Genomic DNA, 22713 nt, shown 5'->3' with positions numbered 1-22713 from the left:
CAAAAACGACGTTTTAGTTTTTAGTTTTAAAGTTTTCGACCAATTATGAATTTTCTGCCATGCAAGAACAAAAAATATTTTAAAAATTCAAATTTAAAAAAAAAAAACAGAATGTATAAGCAATCAAAAGCTTCTAATAAGCAAAATCTATAGTCTCTAACATTCATCTTAGTTCTCTCTTGGATTATTGATTTCTTTTTACCAAATACGCTTAGAACCCTCTTCCAGTTAGAAAACTCAAAAAAACTGCAAAATACTAAGGGGTGCTTCAAAAATGTCCAAAGATTTGAAAAATCAATTGAAGAAAACAGGAGGGAGTAAAAATGAACTATTTGCTTAGTTCTATTAGGGAACTTTAATCTTGACCAAGATCCAAAATTAGTTACTAAGTTCAGTAACATATGACATTGTTGTCTGAAAAATATAAAACCATGTTTTCAGTTGCATGCTAACCATTTCAACTAAAATGTTTGTACTGAAATTCCCGGGAGTTTATTAATTTTGATCTCACAATTTAATTCGTTTTTCATTGTTTAATAATTTTTCTTAGTTATCAGCAACATCTGTAACTAATTTTAAAAATTACTGATAATAAATGTCTGTTGTCCTTAGCAAAAGACAAGAAATCGTACATTTGCCAAATCTTCGGTCATTTGGGAGTTACTCGGTACGAATTATAAAAATTTAATAATTTTTGTACAGTTTAATTAGACTAAAAGGCAATCTTTCTCCCAGAAATTGCCGTTCTTTAACAAAGTAAAATTACCATAATATATAAGTCTTCAAAATAATCTAAAAAATTTTTTGTATACTTCTTTAGCTACACTTATTAATATCTTGTAGACAGCAGTATAGTAAGAAAAAAAATAAAATAGAAATTCACCAAATCTTGAATGCCAGGAAAATGACATATTACCTTAGAAATTTAAAAAACAGTAATTTTAAGTTAATAGTAAGTAACTCAACTTAAGTCTTTATGTTAGATGGACCATAAATTGATTAAATTAATTCTTTTATCCACTTTAGAAAGAAACAAAAAATTTTTTGTTGCTGATATGTACAGAATAAAATTGTGTATAATAATCAATCATTAAATAAATAAATAACTTTGATTACATCCAAGCATATTACAATCATACATAAACTTGGTATTAGGTTAATATTTGCTTTCCCTCTTTACAGTATTAGCAGTTAAAAAGAATTTCTGGTAACACTTCAATGTCCTGGCATTCATAAGCCAGGAAAATGACAGCCTCCTGGCAAATGACAAATTCCCTATTTTATAGCATATAACTTTACTTTAATTTAATATTTTGGCCGAAGACTTTTTTATTCTGCAGAAAACAACAGTATTTCTTAAAATAACTCAGAAAAATCTATGTAGTTTTTGTTATTAATGATTTCAAGAAGCCAGGAAAATGACAGCATAAAAACCTACTCTCCTTGGAAAAATTTTTGAAATAGATTTCGAGCCAGAAAATTGGTTCTTTATTCGTGCAACAAGACATGTTCAGATAGTAGGGTATCTAATCAATCTGTTAACATAAGATATTGATTCCTGGCGCTTTCTATTTTGGTTATAAATCACTAAATAAAAGTAGCCAGGAAAATGACAGATTTTCATGGGACAAGCAAATTATTGACAGAAAAAATTATTTTAAACGAAGTTTTAGTAAACAATACCCTCTGCGTATATTCCAGAAATGCTTACATAGGATAAGATAAAAAGATTAGATTTTGAAAAATGTATGGGAAGTTTTGAAGCTAGTTATTATAGGAAATATTGTTTGGGACATGCCAGGAAAATGACATTTTGATATTCAATTAAATTTTTTAAGTATACAAAACAGTCAATGCTAGTGCAAAGTCATTTTTAAATGCTAACAGCAATGCTATTTATTAATTTTTTTTAAAAAAAAGTTCTTTTAGTATTATAGTATTAGATTTTGGAGCAATATATATATATATATATATACATATATATATATATATATATATATATATATATATATATATATATATATATATATATATATATATATATATATATATATATATATATATATATATATATATATATATATATATATATATATATATATATATATATATATATATATATATTTTCTCTTCTCAATAAGCATTTCAATATACGATACTTTCAATAGTACGTCTTAAAAGAAAATATCAGCAGTTATTACCACATCGATGTGAATGTAGAACTTTTATATGAATCTAGAATATGAAGTATGCTTCGAGAATTTTATCCAGCTTTATTTCATCAAGCCTCCGTTACAGTTTTCAACTCGAACAACTTTTTGAAAATATACTTTTTCTTAATCAGTACTTGAACATGAGATAGTTTTAATTATACGAAAAATATTTAGAAGATCTTATGAGAATAAATTGATTCGTTCGCTGATATGAACTTTTTTTCAAAGAACATGGAATTTTATTCTTGCTCTATTTCATCAGTCTTTGTTTTCATTATTCTACTGGAAAAGCTTTTTGTGAAATATACTTCATCTTTTTCTCAGCGAGCACTTGAATATGCAATAGTTTGAAAAATATTTAGAAGATCTTACAAATATCGATTTGTACGTTGATATCAATCGATACAAATATCGATTTGTTAGAAAACCCTTCAACAAATATATAAGCAGTATTTTATTCTCATTTAGTTTCATCCAACTTTATTTATATTATTCTATTATAATTACCTTATTTAAAAAATACGTCATCTTTTTTTCATTATCTGCATTTAAGTATGCAATAGTTTTAATAACAAGAAAAATATATTAACCACTAACCGAGCAATAGTCGAGTCGTATGGTGAATACCAGTACTTAATCGATTAAGGGAATAGTAATCCAATTTAATTGCCTTCAATGTTAAGAACAGTAATAGAATCATTAAATGCATCTGTATTTTGCCACCAAACTCAATTAGGAAACATTTCATGGTTTGAAACTACAACAATTCTTTCTTTCTTTTGGATAAAAACAGGCACCGTGACTGAACTTCTAAACAAGTCTCGCCATTCATTGCTTGTATAAATGGTCCATTGAAACTTGCTAATTTTATTTTCTTTATCTGTTCTACGTGTTTCACCAAATAGACATTTATTTTTAATTCTACTTTTTAAGTTATAAAATTTTCAAACAAACTAAACTATTTTAATTTTTAATTCCAGTTCTCAATACTTTGTATAAAGGTCCTTAAAAATAATATATTTCAAATATTCTCTGTTCCCTAAAATTAACCCTAAAATATGATCAAATGCAAAAATAAGTTTTAAATTGTTTTTTCCTCCTTTTAAAATTCTGCTCATTTTTAAAACTCTGCTCACTCTGGCAAGCGTTTTAGATTTTATTATGGATTATATCTAGTTTATAATTTCGCTCCATACTAGTTTATAAATATATCCATGCCCTTAAACATTTGCTAGTTTATAAATATGTCCATGTCCAAAAAATTCGCTAGTTCATAAATATATCCAATTTGCAAGTTTATTCATGTATACAATTCACTACTTTATAAATATATTCATGCCCTGAAAATTCGCTAGTTTACAAGTATATCCATTTTGCTAGTTTATAAATATATCCATACAATAAAAATTCAAACAAAATTAAAGGAATACATGCATGCAATTTCAATGATGAGAAACATATTTTGCTCCACTACTATCTGTGTACTTTAAGTCTTTGAGGAAATTAAGGAGATTTAAACACTTCAAAGTCTCAAATATTTGACAATTTTCTATCATCTTGGAAAGTAAATGTCCATTGGGAAGTAAGGCATAAAATGTTGAAAATTAAAGGAAAAAATTCGTAAAGAAATTGTATAACTAGCCGCGTTTGCCTACCAGCTGGGTCACCTTTCAAATTTATCTTGTACAACAAATAAACATATAAATTAAACTAAATTTTTACAGTAATAATCTTTGCATGACTGGATTTCTGAAGATAAATTTTGATATATGAAGGTGATGCTGCAGATTCCCTCCGTAAATTCTGCAACTAGACTCACCGAAACCTGTAAGCACAACATATTTTAAATTAGAAAAAAAAGGCTAATTAGACTTTATAAGTGTAATAAATTATCCTCTTACAGAATAGTTAGAATAAACATTTGTCTATTTTAACACATGTACTTTAAATTATCTAAAACTTTTCAAATAACTCATTTAAGATATTCATCAAAGAAGATTTTTCAACTACATTTATATGAAAATATTAAAAAAAAGACTAAAATATATAGTTTTTCTATAAGCTTCATGGTTTTAAAACGACCTAACTTTAAACTTGGTCCGGTAATAAATTCCTTATCTAAGAAAAAAAAAACTAATTAACTTTTCCAAAAGTTACCGTATATCAAGCTCTAGCGGAAGTGCCTCCAACCAGAAGGAAACGATATTATTACTCTAACATCGCCCTTTTGGCAACATCAAAGACCGTTTCAGCCGTGGAGTAGAAATAATCTTATGCATAAAAAATTAATTAACCGGGCAATATTTTAGAAATTTACATTAAGCGCATCGAAATCTAGTCTTGATTTTATTAAAAGAAAACTCGTGTTTCAGCCATAGTACTAATTAACTAAACAAGCATTTTTATTCAGCGAAAAGGTATATCATCGTAAATTAGTTTATTCTTGATAAAATAACTCATTTTTTGGAGAAATAATATATTTCCTCGCATTTTGCTATAATTTCCAGTGAGTGTTAGTTTATTATGTTGAGCTTGAAATGCTTAAACAGGCTTGAAGTGGCTCTTGAAATTTCGTGCTTTCTTTTCATTATGATTTTCATTTTAGAGGATAGCTGGACTTAAGAAGACGTCATACCACGGAAACTGATAATTACAAATTCTCTTTTACCTCTTTTAATAATTTAAAATTTTAAAAAAATGAGTTCAGGTCAATAATATTTAACGGAGCCACGATGGCTCAGGGAATGGAGCGTTCGCCTTCCAACGAGGCGAACCGGGTTCGAATCCCTGTCGATACGAATTCCGCATCCGGTTTGCACCGACCACAGTGCTGACGTGAAATATCCTCAGTTTTAGATGGATCATGGGTTAGAGTCCCTTGCTGTCCGGCTAACCGGGGGAGGTTCTCATGATCTTCCTCTCCATATAACGCAAAGCCGGGTTAGCTCCATCAAAAAGTCTCCACGAAGGCAAATTTTTCCCAATACTCGATGCAGGAATTCCCTTGTCTTCTGGATTGGGTTCAAAATTACAAGGCTGTGGAGTTGAACATTAGTAGTCGTAAACCCAAAATATTGGATCGACTGTTCGACGACTGATATAAAATATAAAATAATAATTAACGTAAAAACACTGAACCACTCCAATTAAATGAATAATACTGTAAAAATTTACGGTATAATATTTTACGGTAAAAATAGATTTTGTAAGAAAGTGGATTTTACGTATGGAAGTGCCGGCACTTACCGGAAGTGCCGGCACTTTATACCATAATTTGATTCGGTATTTCCTACAGAGTAGCTTTAAACATTTCTTCTCGCTATGATTTTTTCTGGTGATGGTTCATTGCTCAGTTCGCATTATTTATGTTGTAATTATTCAATTGCTGTATTCTGAAATTAATTAACGAACTTCAGATAAACTAAATTGGGTGAAATAGCATTTCTTTTACCTTCGTTATTACACAAGTACTTTAATAAATGTGTATTTCAACTACATTCATTTTCTGTCTCTATTATTTAGAAGTTCCAATGGATTATTTAGACACCATAAATAACCTTTTCAATCAATTAGAACTTTTTCTGCTTGATTAAGTTTGTTTTAACTTGAAAATTTCCCAGATTATAAAGTTGCAGAATTTCATTTTGCTGGACTATACAACTTAATACTACTTTAAATAATTATAGCTTAATTTAGTTAAGTTGCATATAACTACTTTTTAATATTTTGATGTAGTACACTTAAATTATGTTCCGAGTGACAATTATTGAACTCTATGAAATAAACGTAAGTTATTTAAAAACTACAAATTAGTGCACAAACTGTTTTCAACATGTAAACAACACAACAGATATTCGGATTTAGGTCATGACATGTTCGATATGCCTGCCATCATTGGCTATGATGTGGCACAGATGAATAGCTAAATACTGCATGACCCGTTGAAATATCAGAATATTGATGTTGTTGATGACCTCCTGGATAGCAGTTTTCAGCTAAGCAATGGTTTTTTGGATTATTTCTGCACACATTGTCTTTAATATAGCCCCACAAAGATGAGTCACATGTGGTTCAGATCTGGAAAATGTGGCGGGTAAGCTAGTTTCATTCTAGTGCCCTCTGGAAACCCCAGGGACAAAAAGCGGTTACTGTCCCCAAAGTGCTTCTCCAGGATATCAAACAGTCTCTTGATCCAGCTCCGTCTTGCATGAGCCACATTTTGTTAAAATCAGGATCATTTAGGATAATGGGCTGAAATCATTTGACTGGACATTCCATGTCACTCAGTCACCAGTTGAATGTGGAGAGATTTCTCGATTGCAAAATGCTGAGTTTCAGTTCCCCACCTCCACAAATACACCAATTTCGCTTATTGACGAACCTATCCAAATAAAAGTAGGCTTCAACGCGAAACCAAACCATATTCACATCAAATTGCTGATCGCAAATTCTCTGGACAATAATGTCGGCGAAACACAGCCGCTGTTTCATGGCCAAAAATTTATACCATGGTCTCTTAGTTGACTCCCACCTGTTGTGCAGCTCGTCTGATCAATTTCCGTGGGTTGGTTTGAAACACAGCTCACGTCTTCTCAATGTCTTAGGCGCTTTCGCACTTGTTTGTCGACCGACATTGGTAAACAAACACGACCAGTTCCCTCAAACTTTCGAATCAAATTCTTGATTGTTAGTACACTTGGACCGGTTTTCTTTAGCTTGTACTCAGTCGCAAACTTCTTTTGAGCCGCAAACGAGCTGTTATCGCTCGCATAGCAGGCATTCACAAGCAATATATGCTCAGAATCGCTGTACCGTGACATTCTCTCTTTCAAATGGCCGACATCAACAAGTTGCATGCGCATACCGATTCCCATCATGCCCTGCTGTCAGCCACGAAGTTTGAACTTCATCACGCAAACCGTTCAGAAGTTATAGCGGTTTTATTTCATATAGTTCAATAATTGTCTCCCTGTTGCCAGTTCATAATAAAGAGGTGCTTTTAGCAGCACACCATGGTTTGCCTTACCGCACTTCCTAGTTTGCAACCTAGTTTGCATTATTTCCAAACATAACGCTTGGAAATAATCCAGTACAGCTGTTGCAAACTAGGAAGTGCGGTAAGGCAAACCATGGTGTGCTGCTAAAATTTCCTCTTTATTATGAACTGGCTATTCGTGCGCATTTAAAATGGTACTTTTATTTATTTGAATTGTCTAAATTTTAAATTTTTTTTTCTCTTTTCTGGTAACTATTGCCAGAAATTAAATCCAAATAAAGTAAAATGACTTTTTTACAGTATATTATATGGTTTCTGATTTGTTGAACTCACCAAGTTGGTCACCAAATCAGTCAATTACTATAAAACATCATCCATATGTCTATTTGAATCTTAGACAATTTGAACTTTAGACAATCGATACTAGAAAACGTAAACTTAACATAAATAAGATTGTTTGGATAAATAAAAGTATTATTTTTTAAATGCGATAGTGTCGTCAATTCAGGGAGGTACCCCTTACGTCATACGATATTTCTGATCACGTGATGCTACGCAATTCTCAATCCTTTATTATCTTCCCCAAACTCATCAACTGTATTGAGTCACGCTGTATACAACTAAAAACTCCTTTCCTATGTATACAAAAAAAGAACAGCTTTTGATCTTTTTTCGGTGTTGCTTAAATTAAAACTGTTTTATATTGTTGAAAAAAGTACTTTAATCTGTATTAAGAAACAAATTTATTACATTGATGTACAGAGGTTTCTATTTGTAAGTTTAACCTTCTTTTATGAGTTCGAATCTTACGAAAAAAGTTGTTGAATACAATAATTTTAACCCATCCCCAAAATACATTTTTCACCATTTTAATTATTTCCATTACATTAGAATTAATAAACATACATTTTTTTCCAAAAGAATTGTATCTCTAATAACTTATACTAATACCTCTATAAACTTTTAACTTCTAGACATAAATTTTAGTAAAGAGAAACTTACTGCCTACGCAATTCCTATCGAAAATAATCGGCTTGTTTAATGATACCTGTGAAGCAATAGATAAAGTTTTATGGCACCAATAGAATCTTTACAGCTTTTTTTACTGTTAGAAACGCTTTTAAAACCTGAAGCGTCGATGGTCCGTCAAAGAAATTTAAAAATGGTGACAAAATCTGCTACAGAAATATATAGATGGACTTTCTTTTTTATGTATTGAGAAAAGAAAGTAATTTCATCGAATATTTCATTGCTTTTTAATAATAAATATTTCATGATTGTTTGCGTGCTTTTATTTTACTAAAACGATCTAGCACAAATTCTACCATATACTTTACTAACTTTCAGCTACAGAGGTAAATAAATAAAATGTTACTGATGCAAAAAGCATTCAAATGGGATGATTGCAAGTAGCGTAGTGTGAGTGACTCGATCCTGATTGGTTGTTGAAACATGGCATTTGTTTACGTTGTCAGCTGTTCTTTCCATTCTTATTCGAGTGAGCCAAACCCAGGAAGTATTCATTCTCTTAACTGGCACATTCTATTTTCATTCATGAAAATTCTTTCACAAAGAATTGAACTCTTTCACTATATATTTCTTACTTAACACAAATACAGGCGCGCAGCCATGTAAGACATAAACAAACTAATTATTCAACTCATGCCATCCTGTTTATAAACCACCAGATGGCACTGAAGTCATGTGTCACACGTCTGTGTGTCAGTGATCGTCTTCTTCTCGAGTTGCAAGTACCCAGTTCTTAAACGTCGATTTAATGCAATAACGGTATCGAAACTAAAGCAATATCTAAACCTTAACTATATTTTAAACGAATTTTTAAAAAGATATAACATTTTAAGGTTTTATATTATAGCTTACAATATTTATATTTTGTCGAGTAAACTGTAGGGACACTGGATACATCTTCGTGTTGTTTTCTTCACTAAAAGTGCTATCTGTTCTGCAATTCGATAAGTTTATAAGCCTTTCTCTGCATTATGAAAAAAAGCCTGCGTGCGCATGTAAATAAATAAGTTTAGCTTAACTTGGAAATGTAGATCATGAGCCGCTGACGTACTAAATTTTTAAATTAGTACTAAATTTTACTAAAGTACTAAATTTTAAAAATAAAATAAAAAATAATAAATGCTTACAAAAAACTATATTTTGAAAAAAAAATGAATTTTATAATCGAGTGCAAAACTTTTTCAATTAGATTAAAAAGTTCTCGAGGTATGACGAAATATGCAAAAAGTGAAATTAACATTAATGAGAGCGAATTATTTAAAAATGGTTTCCTATGCACTGTAACACAAGCAAGATCAATATTGATAATTCGCTCAATATTGGCGAACTTGCACATCAAGAAGAAGAAGATCATGGATACTCACACATGTGACCGATGACGTCAACACCAGCTAATCGCATATAAGCAAAATGGTGTGTTAAAGTTGAGCTAAGTTTCTCCACATGAGTTAAAATGTTAATTAACGTGAAGTTAATTAAATACAGTGCCGTATCAAATTTGTTCAAATATAATTCTTTCTTGTCAACGCTGCTTACTTAAATTAGATTTATTTATTATTTGCTTGTGGATTTTATTGTAATCGTGATATATATTTGTTTTGCGTACCTGGCAAATTTCGCTGCATAATTCGTTTGCTTATGTTCTACAGGGCTTCATGCCTCTCTTAGTGTTAAGTAAGAAATATATAGTGACAGGATTGATATCTTTGTGAAAGAATTTTTGTGTAAGAATTAAGAATGTGTCTCTTAAAAGAATTGATACTTGACTGACTTGCCTTACTCAAAATGGAATGGAAAGAACAGTTGTTAACATAAACAAATGAGACGTTTGAACAACCAATGAAGATCGAGATAACCACACTACGTAACTTGCAAGTATCCCATTAGGATTTTAAAACATCCATGAAATCACGTGTTTATTTTACTACTTAAACGCGCATCTAACAAATTAAATAATGTTATGCTAATTAGAATCAAAAAAATAGTAAAATTGAAGTAATTTACAAAATGTTAATTATGATTAAGATAATTTTTTACATTCACGTTAAAAAAAACTATTAAAATATTTATTTATATATACGTAAAAGTAAGTATATCCGTGAAATATTAAAAAATGTGTAATGTGATTTTTAGTAATATAAACTTCTAAATTTTTTTTCTATTTTTTTTTTTTTAACTTAAGGTTCTGAATGAGAAAAGTAATGGAAAAAAACAGCAAACAGCAAAAGATAAAAGTTTAGACGTGAGTACCAATTTAGCAAAATAACTTATACCGAGAATAAAAAATAATTGTAGTACTATCATATTAGCTCTAAAACAATGATTATAAAAATATTAGGACCATTGGTTAGTATAATACCAGAGGGCACAAAAATTAACCTAATTCCTCCAGTAGCCCATTGTGCAGCTCTAGTGCAACGTAAATAAAAGTAAAGTAAAGCTAGTTAATTTGAAGAAAAACCATAGTGCAATTATCCAGTCAATGCTATCTCCTATGATATTTTAAGGAATTGATTTGCGTTTGACAAAGTGTAATGAAATTAAGCACAAAAAAAATAATTCTGTAGATATATTGAAAATATGGAGTTAAAACATTTTTACAATAAATTAGGCAATTTATTCTGCATAGTTTTGTATTAAATACTATTCTTATTCCTTTTGTCATTTTAAGAATTAAAAGAGCAATTTTTTTTTAATTTCTCCACAATGAATCATATGTTTTTGGGTGACGAAACTAAATTGTTTGTTTAATTTTTCTCACATGAGAATTAAACGAAATAAGAATTTAAAAAATAGGAATTAAGTATTAAATCTACAAATTGTTTGAAACTATTCTGTCTTATTTTTAAATAATTGCATTCATTAACCTAAATACTTCTTAATTTGAAATAAGGAACAATAAATCACACGATTTCAACTCTTTTGTTTACACTGTGGGTGTTCAATTAAACATTCGGCTTAATTAAAAATCCAAATTGTCAAGAGAATTAAAGTTTGTTCGAATGTTTTGTTGAAAGCATGTTTAACTTAGTTTATTATCAGAAAATAAAAGAACATTTTTCTGCGTGTTATAATCCCCCTCTTGTGAATAACATGATATCTGTACTCATACGTTAAAATATTTAACAATATATTTGTTTGCATCCACAATAATACAAATGATTAGATAATGCATATTATATAATTAGTATTTACTCTTTAAAAGCTGTACTGAAACATAAATTATTTTTATCAGATGTTCAAAGGGAATTTACTGGGAGTTTTAAAAATTTATGCTGTATTAAAGTTTAATTATAGTAATTCAAAGGCAAATTTTAAATTTTCTAAATCTTTATTTATTTCGACATTTTGATGAATATTTTATATTGATATTATTAAGAATAGTATTCAATTAAAAAACAATTCCGTAATTTTTTTTAAGAAATGGGGTGTAACTCAGTATTAAGTGGGTTTTAAGTGCAAAAAAAAATTGGCATATTGTAAATACTACACATGAGACCTCAGCAAAGGCCCTCATAGCATACAGTTCCTAGTACCGCAGTGGACTGATCGTTAAGACACGGTTCCCAGCAGATCATCGAAGTCAAGCATCACTGGCTGCGGTTAGTGTGTGGTCGGGTGACCACTTGGATTAGTCTGCGTAGGGACCGAGGGTGTGCGATATTGATCCTCGTTGAACTGTTCTACCGTAAAGTGCTCGACTTCGCGTGCAGTGCAAGTCATCGGGCTGCAGAAGCAGGAGCGCCATCCCCTCTGCAGAGGAACAAAATCGTGATGGCATGTCTTTGGATCATCCTCAGGGGTGTTTCCCAGACCGTCGCCAATAGCCCATTGTACAGCTCTAGTGTGACGTAAATGAACTACAACAACAACAACATACAGTTCCTAACGCATGACAATAATAAAAATTTAAATTTTTTAAATCGGAAATTTTTGTTTCCAGTGGAAAATATTCGAGAAATCGGAAAGGAAGATCAAAGCCTTCATTGAGTCTATCCTAATTTTTAAATATTCGAATCAAAAGTAAAGGAAACATCCCAGGAAGATGTTCATTAATTAGCTAAATAAATTTTAATGACTACCAAGGCTTAACGTCCGCATTAAACACGCGCTTTTTTGCTCATTTAACACATACTTAAAATATGTCAGTAGTATCAAAGTTAATAATCACAATTTTAGTACAACCAAAGAAATTTCAGTCACTCATTTTATGGTCATGAATAGTTATGGAAATATATTCATGGTTGAAGAAAGACTATCTACTTATAGAATTTGATTTCCTGTCAACTGTGATTAGTGATAAGAAATATATTAATGATTATTTTATTGGGAATTATTTTTATTGGAGAAGGGATTAAAGGAGTAGGAAACAGTCATTGTCCACTAGAATTGAATTTGAAGACATTCTACATCGTGTCCCTCTAATTTTGATCAAACTCAGACAAAGGGATTTATAGTTAAGTATTGGATTTGTTTTATTTTTGTGATATATTAGCCTAAACTTACACTTGCAAAACAAAAAATTCAATCTTGATGTCTAAGATATTTTAATAGGCCGGATAGCCTCGTTGGTAGGACGTTGGACTCGTGTACGTGAGAACGAGAGTTCGAATCGCCCTATCGAAGAAATCTCATGTATTAAATGGTGACTAATGCACCTTAAACCTGTCGGAGTCACAAAGTTCTCCAAGCTTCCATAACAAATCAATACCTCTGGGACTGGAGATTGATCTACTGAAGACATACTGAATTGAAGATTGATCGTTCTTCGGTTCAGGTCAAAATTACAATCTGTGAATGAATGAATGTACGAATGAGAATGCACTCTGAAACGACGTGTGCGGTTGAAATCGTATTCTTAGCCATAAATGGCGCTACTGAAAAACAAGAAATTCTGCCCTGAATTAACTTGGTTTCCCAAGCAGACTCGCTGGCATTGGCAAGTAACGATAGAAACAATAACGAGTGATTTTAACCTATTTTCCATTGAGAGCTGAGGATATTTTCTTCCAATTCTATACTTAATGCAGACAGGTTGTATAGTTTAGGTAGTAAGGTATTCGATTCCAACAGATATGGCCGATATTTGAACTAATCTAAAGAGATCGCTATCTAACACTCGAAACTTTTTCAGCTCCTGCTAGAGAAACATGAACTTTTTTTTCTTAAATTTTTCTCCTCAAATACGATTATCATTAGATATATTTCTTTGCATGCAATGTATTCATAATTAGAAGACCAATCTCTAAAGTTCTTTAAAGGCTGAGCTACTCACAATGTAATTGTGAAGTTTTGTGGCAGACCAAATAAAGAGATGCGAAGAGATGAAAAAGAAATTGCCAGAATTTCGCCACAAAAGAATGAGAAAGAATAACATTATAATTTTAAGCATTGCATTGTAGTAGCATTAACATTATAATTTTATTAAATCATTAACCCAAGCGTCAAAAAAATAAAAAGTAAAAATTCTGATAGCATGTCAAATCCTAGTGTTTGGACGAAGAAATTACTTAAAGTTACAAAACACTTGTTAACCTTTCTTAATAACACTTCTCATTGATGAAAAGTGACGTATTCAGGTTTCAGTCTATAACTGAAAAAAGATGGCTATTACGTTAAACGAGATTGACAATATTTTGAACCAACATTTTTGTAAATGGAAAACCTTTTTCTCCCTTATTAATGAAATTTCACAATTTTTGTTAACTTATCTTAGATAAAATACCTATATCTAACGCAGTTAGAGCGTTACGTTTAGCAGCTTTAAAAATTTCCAGAAGCGAACGAAGAAGACAGCTGAGTTAGCTACCATTTTTGACAAACTCTCCCACAAACTCATATTTCTTTGCGTCAAAATCATGCCAACTGTTTTCAGCTATGTTTTGTATCGTTTCAATATCAGCCAAAAAAATATGCGCGATCTTCTCTAAAATTGTATAAATTGTTGAAAAACGGATGCAACTTTTATATATAAAGAAATCGTTTTATTTTTAGTTATTTGAAAACTTTTCAACTATTTTATTACTAACTTTTTACTTATCAACGTTGATCGCTTATTCAGCATATAGTAGTCTATATTTTTTTTAATAAAAATACGAATTATTATAATTTTGAATCTAATAAATTTAAAATTAATGATAATTTTGAAATTTTCCCAAAAAACGTACCTTCTCTATTTTAAGTCGTGAAGATAATTTTCGTTCGTTTCTTTTCTATTCAATAATTTACGCTCACGGCCAATCACAGATTGTAAACCATAACTCTCTAAATACCTTAAAAGTCTAATCTTGGCTACACATAAATCTGAAGTAAGATCTTATCAACATGGACCCACCGCATGCCACAAAGTTATGTCATTTTTAAACAAAGCCATAAATATTTAAAATAAATTTAAATAGTAACATGCTATCAATTTCACATGCTATATATGGCAGAACCGACTGAAAAACTTAAGAAAGAAATATTTAATAAGAAATTCTTTTCCTCACAATAACAAACTCTGTGTTTAGCCAGACACAATGAAAAGTTGAAATGAATTTCGAAAGTTTCTCTTAGAACAAATAATATGCATTTGGGTGACTTTCGTTTTTCGAAAATGTCAAATGTAACTCGCATATCTCTTACAGATATAAGCTTATTTCCGAAAAATTTATTAAAATAAATGAAAGCGAGAAGTATTTTCAAAATAAACCACCGTACTCTCTAGGGGTGGCATTTGGAAATGTAACCTCTAAACATCTGCCTCGCATACTTATTAATTTATTTTCAAAGGAACATAGGGAAGATAAAACCTAAAATATTCGTCTCAATACATGCTGTTTTTTACGTATTTCTACTTTTTTGTTGTTATTAGTATAATTCATAGTATAGTAACTTGCAATTATTTTATTAAGTAAAAACTGCTCTTATCCTCCCAGTTGAAGTTATTTTTCATTACCTTTAAAGACATTATAAGCAAAACCATCAAGGATAACATACTAACAAATGCTGAAGGTTTTTCAAACATAATTTAATTTTTTCCTGAAAAGATGTTTCTGACTATTATAAATGAGAAATATGTTAAAAGATTAAAAGATATAGCTCAAAAAAATTGTTTCATTACATTTAATTCACCAAAATTACCATAACCGAGATTTAATTATGAGTAATGTACACAAATAGCCAGTTTTTCATCACTGAAGACTAAAATAATGCATTTTTATGGAACTTTAAGGAAAAATTCATCAAAGAAAACCAAATTAGAAACGAAATGTATGAATACGAAAAAAATCCAATTTTCTTTTAATTGATATATTTGGGCTACGTGTTAGGGCTGAATTGTCTGCAGATTTTGGCCATTAAAACTTAAAAAGCAATTCACACGCCTATAGTTTACCATAGATGAACATACACGTTTAAAGTGACATAACTTGAACTCAAATACAAAATTTCCATGCTTATAAAATAAATTTACTAAACTTTTAAATCAGCACATAAACGTGACAATGACCACCTTTGATTTTAAAACAGAGCTCTAAACATAACGTCTGATTTCGTGCTATGGGTCGCAACTGGCTGACTGATATTTTGTCCTACTCTACTCCTTGAACCATGATTTTTTTTTCTTTTATCGATGCAGAAGCACTATAAGGCTTAGCACGACTCCTTGTTTCCAAAATAGACCTAGCATAAGTCCATCTATCTGCGGAGTCTAACCTCTAACGTATTCATATCTGAATAAGATGTTCATTCTTTTGTTAAGGAAGTCAGGTAAATATGCTCTTCACAATGGACAACGTCGTCTTTTCCTTTTGGGACGCAGCAAAGTTAACTTTTAACCAAAATTACAGCTGAATTGTCCCCAACTCTCTTAAATAATTTTACCAGCTATATTATTTTTTAAAAAAAACAACATCAAAATCTCATAGAAGCTGCAAAGTGCTGGCTTTCTATCTTATCGATTATATTTATTGTAAGGATGGTGGTAGTCGCCATTATTCGTATATAGAGGGAGAATAGAAAAATTCATCATGGATTTACTTGGCCGTTGAAAATACGTCAAAAATTATGGATGTAGTAAGATGATCGTCTCCAGTGGATAATCCGACATAATCAAGTATATGTTTCGGTAAGGCTGGATGGACACAGCATTTTTTTCCAAGTCCGGTAAATTTCCGGGCCACGTTCGAATGTTTTAGGTGACATTTTAGATGACAAGATGAGAATCTGGCTAGGGCAGTCTGGGAGCTTCGATCGCAATTGATTCCCAGAAGGGTGCCAGGTGTACCCTAGGTGCGTCGGTGGAGTTTGCCAGATTGATTTTTGTCTATATTTTTGCTGGAGTAAAGTTCCTGATAAGTAAGTGATGACTCAGTGGATATTTCTTCCTATTTGCAGATAGGTGTGATTCACCCACTGGCAGTTTAGCAAATGGGCAAAATTTGGAGAATATTTATCCCTTATGGAGAATGTTTCTTCTTATTAAATGACAAATAAAAATCAGTTTTGCTATGGGAGGAAAATTACGGAATAAATAACGATTTTTGTGTGCAGAACTAGCAGGGAACTGTCAAATTAGTAGTCGTCATGTATTTGGGTTTATTTTGGTTAATTAAATGATGCATTTCCAAGGAAAGAAAGGCCAGCTTGAGAGTCTCTGTGGTTGGATCGACTATAGCAAAATCATCAGCAAATGAAAATATTTGCAGAGTTTTGGGAAAAATTGTTCTTTAGGTGTTAATTTCAGAATCCTTAACAATCTGTATAAGAGCAGAGTTAAGAGTAACAAGCCAGTTTACGTTATAGAAAGTGTTATTGTTTTTTCAGATTGGGAGAGAGTCAGTATCACAAAATAGGCAGCACAAAAACCATGTTGCTTTTTACAAATCCCAGACCTTTACCTGGCACGTCTCTAGCACAAATTTTGCCTTATCTGGAATCACTTCGAAATTTAAATACAGTTATGACAAAAAAAAAGTCATGAATGCTACATAAAGGGGAACGCGATCGTTTAATATTATAAAAATTCCAACTACATTTAATGCAATTACTAATTTCTTAGGGTAAAAAACTAAGCAAGCAACTAAATATTAGATCATGAAAAACAGTCTAGTTATCTTCAGCATGCAAAATTTTGCTTAAAAAATAATTTCCTAAAATGTCCATCACTTAAAAAAATAATAACTTTTTCAATTTAAAATTAAGAATTCAGTAAAACTTAGCTTTTATTCTGTAGCCTGTGGTTCGTTAAACACCCATTTTCTACATGTTCATTCATAAATGCTATTTTCGACTTTCACTACTTTTGTGTGATTTCAGGAATTCACTCTCCAGGTGTTGCTTTAAAGGTGTTATTGATGCACAAGAAATAAATAATATACTGCATTAAGTTTTTTAATTAAAATCAACAATTTAAAAAAGAATATTCCTTTAATGAAAAATTTTAAGGGGGAAAATATAGGAATAAAAATTTTACTTTATTCTTTAAAAGTTAAATTTAGCATAAATTTTTGAAACTTTTCTCGTAATCATTATCTTTATGTTTATTCTGGTCTGGAGACAACAAGAATCCCAAAATCAACAGTACTAGAACCATGTTGCTTTTTACAAATCAAAGATCAGAGTACTAGCTGTTAGGCCATGTATCCCGAACTCCAATTAGACCTTTACCTGGCACGTCTCTAACACAAATTTTGCGATGTCTTGTATCTCCTTTAGGTAATATTATATTTAAACTGAAGAATTTACTTCTTAGTAAAAAAATACTAAAGTAATAGGGCACTATTGAAAAGAACCGATAAGAAAAAGAATTTTTCTTCTTTACTATAAAAATTTAAATTTCAAGTGAAATGTTTTATAAAAATAAAGATTGTATCTTAATTTTTTTTAATCTATTCTCGAAACGAATGTGTTATTGTTTTTTCAGATAGGGAGAGAGCCAGTATCCCAAAATAGGCAGCACTAGAACCATGTTGTTTTTTACAAATCTCAGATCATCATACTAGCTGTTAGGCCATGTATTCCGAACTTCGATTAAACCTTTACCTGGCACGTCTCTAGCACAAATTTTGCGATATCTGGAATCTCTTCGAAATTTAACTATAGTTAAGACAAATAAAAGTCTTGAATGCTACAAAATGGGGAATGCGTTCGTTTAATGTAATAAAAATTCCATTTACATTTAATGCAATTACCAATTTCTTAGGGGGGAAAACTAAGCATGCAACTAAATTTTAGATCAGGAAAAACACGCTAGTTAAAAAATAATTTCCTAAAATGTCCATCACTTAAAAAAATAATAACTTTTTCAATTTAAAATTAAGAATTCAGTGAAACTTAGCTTTTATTCTGTAGCCTATGGTTCTTTAAATACCCATTTTCTACATGTTCATTCATAATTGCTATTTTCGACTTTCACTACTTTTGTGTGATTTCAGGAATTCACTCTCCAGGTGTTGCTTTAAAGGTGTGACTGAAGCACAAGAAATAAAAAATATACTGCATTAAGTTTTTTAATTAAAATCAACAATTTGAAAAAGATTATTCCTTTAATGAAAAATATTAAGGGGAAAAATATAGGAATAAAAATTTTACTTTATTCTTTAAAAGTTAAATTTATCATAAATTTTTAAAACTTTTCTCGTAATTATTATCTTTATGTTTATTCTGGTCTGGAGATTACAAGAATCCCAAAACCAACAGTACTAGATCCCAGGGGCGTTCGCAAAGGGGGGGGGGGGTTTAGGGGTTTAAACCCCCCCCCCTTGAGCTCAGACAAAGTGAATTTACAAAATAATACAGACAAAAATAAAAATTTTAGTAGAAATTATGCGGGTTATTATTTTTTAAGACTATATATTTTTATTTGCCTTATGCCTACTTTTTTTTCTCACGGTATTTCTCAGAATACTGATAAAACATTTACTATAATAGGGTTGTATTTTTGAAACCAAATTCACGTGGTACTGTTACGGGCGAGCCCCGATCACTGGCTCCTTTCTGACCTGCCAGTCGCGACAGTTTTCGATTCTGGCTTGGATTCGCGAGGTCTGGAATCCTAGACGTTCTGTCGTCTTTGAGACAATTCGAGAATTTTGTAGATGCGGTTAAAAAAATTATATGAAAGGGGTTTACATTTATTTTCGATTTTAGTCAGACTAAGAGTTATCTCTGCCGCTTGTCCTTCGGAGCTTGTTTCTAAATCTGTTTTGTTTTGGAGACTCTGTGCTCGTTGAAGTTATTCATTCCAGCTCGAAACTTTGAGATCGTAGCTTAGTGGATATTTCTGTGCCAATATATATGTATATATTTTTGCTGTTCTTGGATCTTTAGGATGTCTAAACGCAAGAATTTAACAATTTTTAATTACTTTGAGAAAAAATCATGACCTGAAATTAGTGAGGTGACAGCATCTAGTACCAATGTAAGTTTTTCTGTTGAACAGAAATGTGATACTTCCGTTGAAGAAAACGTTTCTAGCGTAACAGAATCTGATGAATGTGAAAGCGGCCCTCAAAGTGTTACTTCCCACCCATATGACATTGGACTTTTTTCAGAAGATAATACATGCGAGGATAAAAAACTGGATATACTTAAAAATGTTTGGGAACCCAATCCAGCATTTGTTTTTCCTGAAAAAGGAAAAAGAAAATTGAAATTTCAGTACAAATGGCTTTATCGCTGGAAATGGCTTGCATATTCAGAGGTTAAGGGTGGTGCTTTTTGCAAATTTTGTGTACTTTTCGCCCCAAGCTGTGCCGGTTCTGGAAAGCAACCTTTAGGCCAACTGTGCAATGTAAAATTTGACAACTGGAAAAATGCTGTAGAGCGATTTTCTGAACACGAGAAATATTTTTATCACAAAAAATCGATCAAAACTGCTGGGACATTAAGCGATATTTTATTTGGAAAGATGAAACCTGTGGATGAACAAGTTGACAGCGCAGCAAGCAGAAGAAAATTAGAAAATAGAAAAAACATTACTCCAATCATTGAAACCATCCTATTTTGTGGAATTCAAGGTCTCGCTCTAAGAGGACATAAGGATTCGGGAATAATTGCTGAACAACCAGGTGAAGAGAACGACGGAAATTTTCGGGCATTGCTTCGTTTCCAGAGTAAGAACGATTCGACTCTTAAGAACATTTTAGAGTCAAGCAGAAAAAATGCTCAGTATACCAGCCCTCGATTTCAGAACGAAGTTATTGAGGTTTGCAATATTTTAATCCTGCAAAAACTAGTCAGCAAGATTAATGATGCAACTTGCTTTTCCATTCTTGCAGATGAAACAACTGATATTGCAGGTATAGAGCAATTATCGTTATGCGTTCGATATGTCGATAAAGAAAATTTTAACATCACCGAACAGTTTTTGCAATTCATTCCGGTGCATGACTTAACCGGAAAAGCAATAGCAACAACAATATTAGACCAATTACAGTCTATGAAAGTTGATATAAAAAAGTTACGTGGACAGGGGTACGATGGTGCTGCATCAATGAGTGGAAAAATTAATGGTGTACAAGCCCACGTAAGAAGTATTGTCCCATCAGCACTCTATGTACATTGCTCTGCTCATAGCCTCAATTTGGCTGTATCAAATGCATGCGAAATAACTAGCATTAGAAATTGCTTAGGGACAATTAAAACATTATACGACTTTTTAAATACGCCAAAAAGACAGTATGTCCTATCTTCAGCAATAGAGGAGATGGAAACCAGCTCTAAGAGGGAGAAAATTAAACAGCTATGTGCAACCCGTTGGATAGAAAGGTACGACTCAGTAACCGCAGTGGTGGAACTTTTCGAGCCTATCGCCGAAACACTACAAAAAATATCAGAATGGAAGGATAAGGAATCAGCTACCCAGGCTAATTCTTTACTGTGCACAGTATCTAATTGCCAGTTCGTAATATCTCTTTTGTGCATTTACAAAGTTTTCACCATAACAATCCATCTCTGCAGATACCTACAAAAAACAAGCATAGATTTGATAGAGGCAGTGAGTCTTGCAGAAGATGTCATTAAAGATCTAAAATTAATGAGTGAAAATGCCACTGAAACATTCTCTGAAATATTTAGCTCTTCTTCTCTTATGCTAACAAGCATTGGATCTTCCACTTCCATGCAAATCCCTAGAATAACAGGAAGACAGAAAATTCGCGATAATTTTCCCTCATCGACACCGGAAACATATTTCAGAGTTAGTGTTTTTATTCCATTTATAGAAAATTTTATAACACAATTAAAGTTAAGATTTGTATCGCATCGTGATATTTTGAAAGGATTTCAGTGTCTTCTACCTGCCGATCCTTTCATTTGCCAACCTTCAAACATAAAGGCTTTCGAAGCATTAGTGGAATTTTACGTTGGAGATTTGGATACCTGTAAAGAAAGCCTTAAGTCTGAACTAAAACTCTGGTATAAAAGACTAAAAAGAATTAGTGAAGACGGAGGTAGTGTTCCAAAACCGCGGCGGATGCTCTTGGAATGTGCAATAAAGATATAACACCAAACATTTTCAAACTCCTAGAAATATTGGTCGTTCTACCTGTTTCAACGAGTGCAAACGAAAGATCCTTTTCGACTTTGCGCCATTTGAAGACTTATTTTCGCAACTCAACGGGAAATAATAGAATGAATGGATTGGCGCTCTTAAGCATTCATAGAAAATTTACCCCAGCTGTCGAAGACATTTTAAACGAACTTGCAAAAAAAACCCGTCGTTTGGATATTACAGTATAAATCAATACATTTTTAGCGTGTTTGTATACTGGCTTAATTCCCTATTTGTTGGTAAGTCATTTTTTAGTTAAATTCATTGGTTTTCTACGGAATATTCACATTTATATGGTTATTACTTAGGTAGCTGTTACAGTATGAGTAGTTTTTTCTGGCTTGATTCATTCCTACTTTTTAATAAAAATAAAATATTTTACCTCTTATTATAAAAAAAATTATATTCTTAAACTTACAAAATAAAAACAAAATTTAACTAAACAATGTTGTCGAAATAAAAAGTCAAAATTGTCTAGCTGTCTAAATTAGGGAAGTAATAGTGCTTTATTACATACTCGAATTGCTTTTAGTAATTTCTGAAAATTATGAACCCCCACCCCCTTGAAAAAATTCTGCGTACGCCGCTGCTAGAAACATGTTGCTTTTTACAAATCAAAGATCAGAGTACTAGCTGTTAGGCCATGTATCCCGAACTCCAATTAAACCTTTACCTGGCACGTCTCTAATACAAATTTTGAGATTTCTTGTATCTCCTTTAGGTAACATTATATTTAAACTGAAGAATTGACTTCTTAGTAAAAAATACTAATGTAATAGGGCACTATTGAAAAGAACCGATAGGAAATAGAATTTTTCTTCTTTACTATAAAAATTCAAATTTCAAGTGAAATGTTTTATAAAAATAAAGATTGTATCTTAGTTTTTCTTAATCTATTCTCGAAACGAATGTGTTATTGTTTTTTCAGATAGGGAGAGAGC

This window comes from Parasteatoda tepidariorum, chromosome 3, assembly GCF_982258835.1.
Source record: "Parasteatoda tepidariorum strain Cologne lab strain chromosome 3, Ptep-v5.0, whole genome shotgun sequence".
Taxonomy (NCBI): domain Eukaryota; kingdom Metazoa; phylum Arthropoda; class Arachnida; order Araneae; family Theridiidae; genus Parasteatoda; species Parasteatoda tepidariorum.
This window is presented reverse-complemented; position numbering follows the sequence as displayed.